Here is a 7,767-nt window from a genome sequence, read left to right as displayed (position 1 = left end):
TCTTTTTTGTAGAGTGATTTGAAATTACTACACGTATATTCCCAAAGGGAATTCTGGGCCATATGGAGGTCAGTTTCTAGTTCTTTCAGAAATCACCACACCGTCTTCCAAAGTGATTGCACTAGTTTGTATTCTCACCAGCAGTGTACAAGCATTCCTTTTTTTCTCCACATCCTCACAAGCATCTGTTGTTGTTTTATTAATGATGGCCATTTTTGCTGGGGTTAGGTGGTATTTCAATGTGGGTTTGATTTGCATTTTTCTGATGATGTATGAGGCTGAGTACTTTTTCATGTGTCTGCTGACTGCTCGTATATCTTCTTTTGAGAAGTGTCTATTCATGTCTTTTGCCCATTTTGGAATGGGGCTGTTTGTCTTTTCCTTTCAGCATGTTTGAGTTCCTTATAGATCCTGGATGTTAGACTTTTCTCAGATATACAGTTGACAAATATTTTTTCCCATTCTGTGGCCTGTCTCCCTACTCTCTTGATGGTTTTTTTGTTTGTTTGTTTGTTTGTTCGTTTTTGCTTTGCAGAAGATTTTCAGTTTGATGAGGTCTTACTTGTCCATCTTGCTCTTATGGCATGGATACTTGGGGCTTTGATCAGGAATTGGTAGCCAGTTCCAATTTTCACAAGGGTGTCTCCTGCGTTTTCTAAAATTCTTATAGTTTGAGGTTTTACATTTAGGTCTTTGATCCATTTCTATTTAATGTTTGTGTACGGTGATAGGTAGGGATCCCGTTTCAATCTTCAGCATGTGGTCAGTCAGTTTTCCCAGCACCATTTACTGAATAGATTCTCCTGTCCCCAATGGTTGTTGTTGGAGGCTTTGTCAAAGATGAGTTGGTTAAGGTTTTGCTTCCAGAATTTCTCTCCTGTCCCATTGGTCTTTGTGCCTGTTGTCATACCAATACCAGATTGTTTTGATTACTGTAGACTTATAGTAAAGTTTGAAGTCTGGAAGTGTGATATTTCCTGCTTTGTTTCTTTTGCTAAGGATTGTTTGGATTTTGTGATCATTTATGTTAGCATATTAATTTCTGTATTGTCAATTCCAGGTCTGAGAAGAATAATGTTGGTAGCTTAATGGGTATTGTGTTGAACCTGTAGATTGCCTTGGGTAGGTGAACATCTTAAAAATGTTGATTCTTCCTATCCATAAGCATGGAATATTTTTCCATTTCTTTGTGTCTCCTTGGATTTCTTTGAGCAGCATTTTGTAGTTTTCATTGTAAAGGTCTTTCACTTCTCTGGTTAGGAAGATGCTGAGATATTTCTTTTTTGTGTGTGTGGCTATTGTGAACAGGATTATGCTTTCTATTTGGGTCTCTGCCTGCATGTTGTTGGTGTATAGAAATTCAACCGTCTTTTGCACATTTATTTTGTACCCTGAGATTTGCCAAAGTCCTTTATTAGTGCAAGCAGGTTTTTGACAGGTTTCCTTGGATTTTCCAGGTATAGGATCCTATCATCAGTAAAGACGGATAACGTGACTTCCTCTTTTCCTATTTGGGTACCTCCGAGATCCTTCTTTTGTCTAATTTTCATAGCTAGGACTTCCAACACAATGTTGAACAAGAGGGGTGAGAGTGGGCAGCCTTGTCTTGTTGCAGTTTTCAGCAGAAATGTTCCAGTTTCTGTCCATTTAGCAATATGTTAGCTGTGAGTTTATCATAGATGGCACTCCTATTTTGAGGTATGTTCCTTCTATACCTAGGTATTTGAAGGTTTTTATCAAGAAGGGATGCTGGATTTTATCAAAAGCTTTTTCTGCATCTAATAATATAATCATGTGGTACTTTTTTTTACAACTGTTGATGTGTTTAATTACATTTATGGTTTTGTGAATGTTGAGCCAGCCCTGCCCTGCATCCTGGGGTGAATTCTACTTGGTCATGGTGGTTGATTTTTGAGATGTGTTTTTGGATCCAATTCTCTAGAATTTTGTTGAGGATTTTTGCATCTATGTTCCTAAGAGATATTGGCCTGTAGTTCTCTCTCTCTCTCTCTCTCTCTCTTTTTTTTTTTTTTTTTGATCTTTAGGTCTGGGTATCAGTGTGATGCTAAATTATTAAAATGATTTGGAGGAGAATTCCATCTTTTTCAATTGCCTGTAATACTTTCAAAAGGACTGGTATCATCTTCTCCTTGTATGTTTTGTAGAATTCTGCTGGAAAGTCATCCAGGTCAGGGATTTTGTTTTTGTAGGTAGTTTATGTATGACAGAGTCAATTTCCTGGGTTGTTATTGGTCTTTTTAGTGTCTCAATGTCTTCTTGTTTCAACCTGGTATGGTTGTGTGATTTCAGAAAGTCCTCTATTTCATTTAGGAGTTTGTTTCCATATAGTTGTCCATAATAACCTCTGGTAATCTTTTGTATTTCTTCAGGGTAAGTTGCGATTTGAACTTTTTATTTCTGATTGTGTTGGGCTTTTTCTCTCTTTTTCTTGGTCATTCTGGCTGGGGAATCCATCAATCTTAATTCTTTCAATGAACCTGTTTTTTTCTTTTTTTGATATTTTTAATGATATTTTTGTCTTCTATGTTCCATATTTGGGCTCCTATTTTGGTGATTTGCTTTCTTTTGCTAAAGTTGGGTTTTGTGGTCTTCTCTTTCCAGCTTCTTTTGGTGATTTGTTAGGCTCTCAACTCCTCTTCTTTCCATTTTCTTGAAGTATGCTCATATAGATATAATTTCCCCGTTTACAACTGCTTTCATGGCATCCCTGAGGTTTTGGTAAGAAGATTCTATCATTTGTTTCTAGGAATTTTTTAATTTCTGATTTGATTTCCATGTTGACCCATGCTGTTTAGTGCCCATGTCTTTGTGGGTTTTAAGGCTCCACTGTTTTGTGAGCAAAGCATAAAAAGGCTCCAAGGAACACGATCAAGAATGAGGGGCTCAGACATTTACAACAACAGGCATTTTCTCTTCCTCTTCTTCATGAGAGGTGGACAGAGAACTGCTCTGATAGTTTTACCAAACCCTTTCTAGCCTGGCTCAGTGGCTCAGCTTGCAATCCCATGCCTTTGGGAGGCTAAGGTGAGTGGATTGCCTGAACCCATGGGTCCGAGACCCACCTGGGCAGCGAAACCTCATCTCTACAATAAATCAAAAAATTAGCCGGGCATGGTAGTGTGCGCCTGTAATTCCAGCTACTCGGTAGGCTGAGACAGAAGGATCACCAGAGCCCAGCAGGTTGAGGCTGTGGTGGCCGGGAGCGGCCACTGCAGTCCAGTCTGGCGACAGAGTGAGACTCCAACTAAAAAAAACAAAAAACAAAAAAAAACACCACACTTGCCTGAGGTCTCTGTGTGTGAGAGCAGAGCACTCCAGGTATTTTACAGCACTTAGCCATGGCTAAACCCTGTGAATACGTGATAAGGGTCAGCTTCTTCTTCAGCTTCTCAATTGTGTCTTTATCATGCCTAAGATCAAGATTAGTTTCCAAAAGGATGATGGGAGTGTTGGGACAATTGTGTTGCACTTCAGGATACCCCTTTGCATGGACATTTTCAAATGATGTAGGACTCACAAGGGAAAAACAAATTAAGAATACATCTGTTTGTGGATAAGACAAAAGGCATAATCTGTCATAATCTTCTTGTCCAGTTGTATTCCATAAGCCCAGATTCACTGGTTTTCCATCTACCATGACATTGGCAGAATAATTGTCCAAGACAGTAGTGATATATTCTCCAGGAAATGCATTGGTTGTGTAACTGATCAGTAGACAAGTTTTACTTACAGTTCCATCTCCAACCACCACACACTTGGTAGCCTGCATCTGGGTTGCTCACTGGGCTGTGGTGGTGGCTAGGGGCTGGGGCAGGAAGTGGTGGGCTTGGGGTATGATGAGTGGGTGTGTGGCTGCAGGGGGCCAGACACAGGGTGCCAAGGCCACTGTTCATGCCACCTCACCCTCCAGACTGCAAGCCAAAGCCCAGTAGTGGCCACCACCCAAAGCTGAGGAAAACTCAAAACTGTTTTTCAAAGCAGGAATCTTAAAAAATCATTTTCTCCAAATACTTTTATTCTGATGGAGGGCTCTTCAATTTACATTGGGCCATGCTTTAAACTAATGGGAAGAGTATACTTTCTCTTAGTCAAGGAGCTAAACAGTATTGGTGTTATTATTTAGGCCAATGCTTTCACCTTTTATGCAAATATGGTTATTCAGATGCCCTGCAATCATCCTAAGTCATTTAATCAACTTAAAATTTATATAATTACAGGTACTGTGTATCTATATCCACCAACAGAAAAAATAAGAAAAAAGTTCAGAGTACGTTTTCTTTCTTTTTTTTTTCATTTCAGGAATATTTTTCTTTCTTTAAAAAAAACCTTATTATGGAAAATTTCAAATATACATGAAGTTGAGAAAATACTGTGATTAGTCTCCAAGTACCAAGCATTCATTTTCAACAATGATCAACTCAAGGCTACTCTCTTCCAATATACCCCATCCCATCTCCCCATGCCGTGCCAATGAATAACTTTGAAGAATATCTGTGATATCACATTACTTTATCTGTAAATATTTCAGCATAGATCTGTGAAAAGAGTAGGACTCCTCAAAAAAAGATAACCATAATATTATTATCACACCTAAAAAATGAATAACCATGCCCTAATATCATCAAATATCTGGTGAGTTTTCAAGTTTTCCCTGATTATCTTATAATGTTGATTTCTCCAACATATGTGTTTGAATCTAAACCCAGGTGAATTATATGTGTTAAGCAAACACTTAGAAAACATCTAAATTTCTGGACTAAAACTTACTTCTTGGTAGTAATAGCAATTTAGAAAAAAACCTGAGATCAGTTTGCCATCAGTAAATTGTTATGTTCATTCTGAGGTTTGCGATTTAATGAGTAGTAGCATGTGGTTTATGACACACCACTGACAGCCTATTGTGGACACCAAACACACTGCTGGGAAATTTAACATTTGACCCAATCACACATGACATGGAGCCCAACTTTTTTGTAATGCATTTTTCCACCCTGCTTTGTTCTTAATAGGATTTGAGGTGACTAACTTTAAGCATTAGCATTGTGCCACTCATTTTATGAAAAGTGCTGACTAATTTCTCGCTTATTTTGTATTCTACTTATAACAGTATAGCTTGTTATAGCACACCATGTATATATAATGTCTACATACATCATGACATGATAACAGTCTTCTAAATACATTAAATTCCCAAGCCAAAATAAAGACAGACAATAAAGGCACTGGGCATTTGAGTTCATACCACTTAAAAACCAAACTGCAAATGTTTTACATTTCTATGTTTATCTGGCTGAGATACTGTGCATTTTCAATTCATGCCTGAGTAACACTGGGAATTTTAAGAAAATTCCTTGTGCTTCCTTTCTCTCCTAATTCTTTTCTATGACTATTTCAAAAGTAAAATAAGTTGCATTTGAGGCGAAGGCCATGCCCTCGTCACCCACAAACAAGAAGAAGAAATGTAATTTGCCACTTATTTCCAGAAAGTATCTTGTGTTCATTAGCATTCAGCCTTGAGGATTCAGCTCTAACTGGTTGGGAGAAGGAGAGAAACGTCCATCAGAATGTGAAACAAGCCCTGAGTTTTATGACATATCTGGAGATGGTAGGTTTCCAATACAGAATACAATCATTGCTCTTTTCCACTGTACTTTCTCATTATCATCAGAATAGAGCAGACTCCATGATGATAGCCTTCCTTTTATTAAAACAGCCTGGTAATTCATTAATTTTACTTGGAAATTGAATGTTACAGAAGGAAGAAACAAAATTAGAAAACAGATTCGATTGGGTTTTCTTGTCCCATGATTTTGCTTAACTGAAGACTCGTCATAGGGCAGACCCATATCTGAATTATAACAAAGGATCAGTGGCACTGGGTCTAACTTCCTTGGGGGAAAAGTAGGCCTTTTGGAAAGAAAGACCCCTTCCTGCATTGAGGATGCCTTGGGACCACTTTCTTCCCTTCCATGAGGGATGCAAGTCTAGGTTAATCAGGCATTCTATGGGGGTGGCTTTTTTCTTTTACAATGAGAAATTACTTTTAGGGAAAATACTGGGTGGTCCATGAAATAGCATTTGAATGAGATTGACCAGGGGGGATTAAAAAGTACAAAAAAAATAAAAATTTCAGAACTGTTCATTGTATAGAAGGGACCAGAACAGAGTAACACTTTAAGGGATGACGCAAGTTCTCCTATAAATTGACATAAGGAAAAAAAAAAGGAAAGACTCAAGTCAAAGATAACCTGAACACTGTCACTAATGCATTAAACCACTCCACTATCCCATTGATAGACTAAGAAGAAAAAGAAAGAGGATGAATCAAAAGTCATTATTAGTCATCACATCAATGAGATAGCTAGAACAACTGAGAAATAGGAAACAATGTCCTATGGAGCCCGGGATTGTGAGTCTTGGCTTAATAATTTTCTGGCTATGTGACCTGGTGTAAGTCACGAAGCCTTGGGAAATCTCTGAAAAACTTGCAGAATAGCGCTGGGTATGTCATGGAATCACAGTCATGAGAATCTTTTGATACAGTAAGCTTGTCCTGCTGGGCCAACTCTACATTCTTATACAAGCATCAACAGATTAGTGAAAAGAGAATTGCTTTGACACTGAGTGTATACACCATTGTTCATGGGGTAAGCAGTAAAGATGGAGGCAAACGTGGAAATGGAAGAGCAAGGGATAAGGGCCCATTTCCAAATGAAGTGCGGAAAATGGGCAGCCAGTGTCCACAGAGTTGTCAACATTCAGGAATGAGTTATCATGGAGGAAATTAAACCAGTTAGCTGCTGGAAAGCCAATACACACAGAAAGTCATCCTCTAGCATGCTTTGGACAGTCACACAAGACAGTCCTGCTGACAGTCCCAGCCCTGGGAAGACAGAAGGCAAGTCTCAATATAGCATTTAGAAACAGAACAGTGTCTATGGGGTGAAAGGCAAATTGGAGAAAACAATCTCTTTAAAATAGAGAAAATTAATATTGAGAAGGCAGATTTTAAGGAAACACAGGGTAAAATATAAGTCCAAAACAACCTGTTGGCCCTTTAAATAAAATAAAAGCAAATTAAGAAGTGCCTTAAAAAAAAAAAAGCTTAAAATGTAGCATATTTTAAAACTGTAAAGTTTGTTAGTTGGTTAAAAGAGAATCTGAATGCCACCATATGCTTATGTCTAAATAATTCTAGAATGTCAAGAAAGTGAAAGTATGGTAAGAATAACATCAGCAAAATCCTAGGCAAGAAATCAAATGCAACTTGAGATGTATATAGAAAAGCAGCCTGTATATCAGGGAAGACTAATTAAAGAAGACTTAAAAAAAAAAACAAAGCAAAAAACCTACTCACCCTTCGATTACTTGAGAGGGAAACAGGAATGGAATGGTATTTTGAAAACTAGGGAGATGAACACTCTTTTTAAAAAACTAAGCAGAAACAGAAAATAAACAAGAATGGAGAAAACTGGAGAAACTCTATGGTGTGTCTCTTATTCCTCCTTCCTCCCACATTTCAGGCCCCACCAGGACCTTGCCCTATAACCTGGATTGTGTAAACTCTTCAACCCTAAGTTCAACATCCATGAGATTCTCCAGTTATTCAACCCTTTCCTGTTTGCCTAAGAAGCTACCCCAGAGGAGGGCTGTTGTCAGGATCACTTTCTCCAAGCTGAATGGACAAGTGCTCAATAGATATAGTTGGTAAATTACCTAGCATAGCTAAATATGGAGGTATTAAAA

At 38.1% G+C, this 7,767-nt stretch overlaps 1 pseudogene; it reads right to left on the bottom strand.

Annotated features, from left to right (window-relative positions):
* Positions 1-2,912: 2,912 nt before the first annotated feature.
* On the bottom strand, positions 2,913-3,790 carry LOC103253067 (annotated as a pseudogene).
* Between the last annotated feature and the right edge of the window lie 3,977 nt (positions 3,791-7,767).

This window comes from Carlito syrichta, unplaced genomic scaffold (assembly GCF_000164805.1).
Source record: "Carlito syrichta isolate Samal-C Ts95f unplaced genomic scaffold, Tarsius_syrichta-2.0.1 Scaffold197707, whole genome shotgun sequence".
Lineage (NCBI taxonomy): Eukaryota > Metazoa > Chordata > Mammalia > Primates > Tarsiidae > Carlito > Carlito syrichta.
Note: the sequence above shows the minus strand (reverse complement) of the source record. Positions and strands in the feature narration are given on the sequence as shown.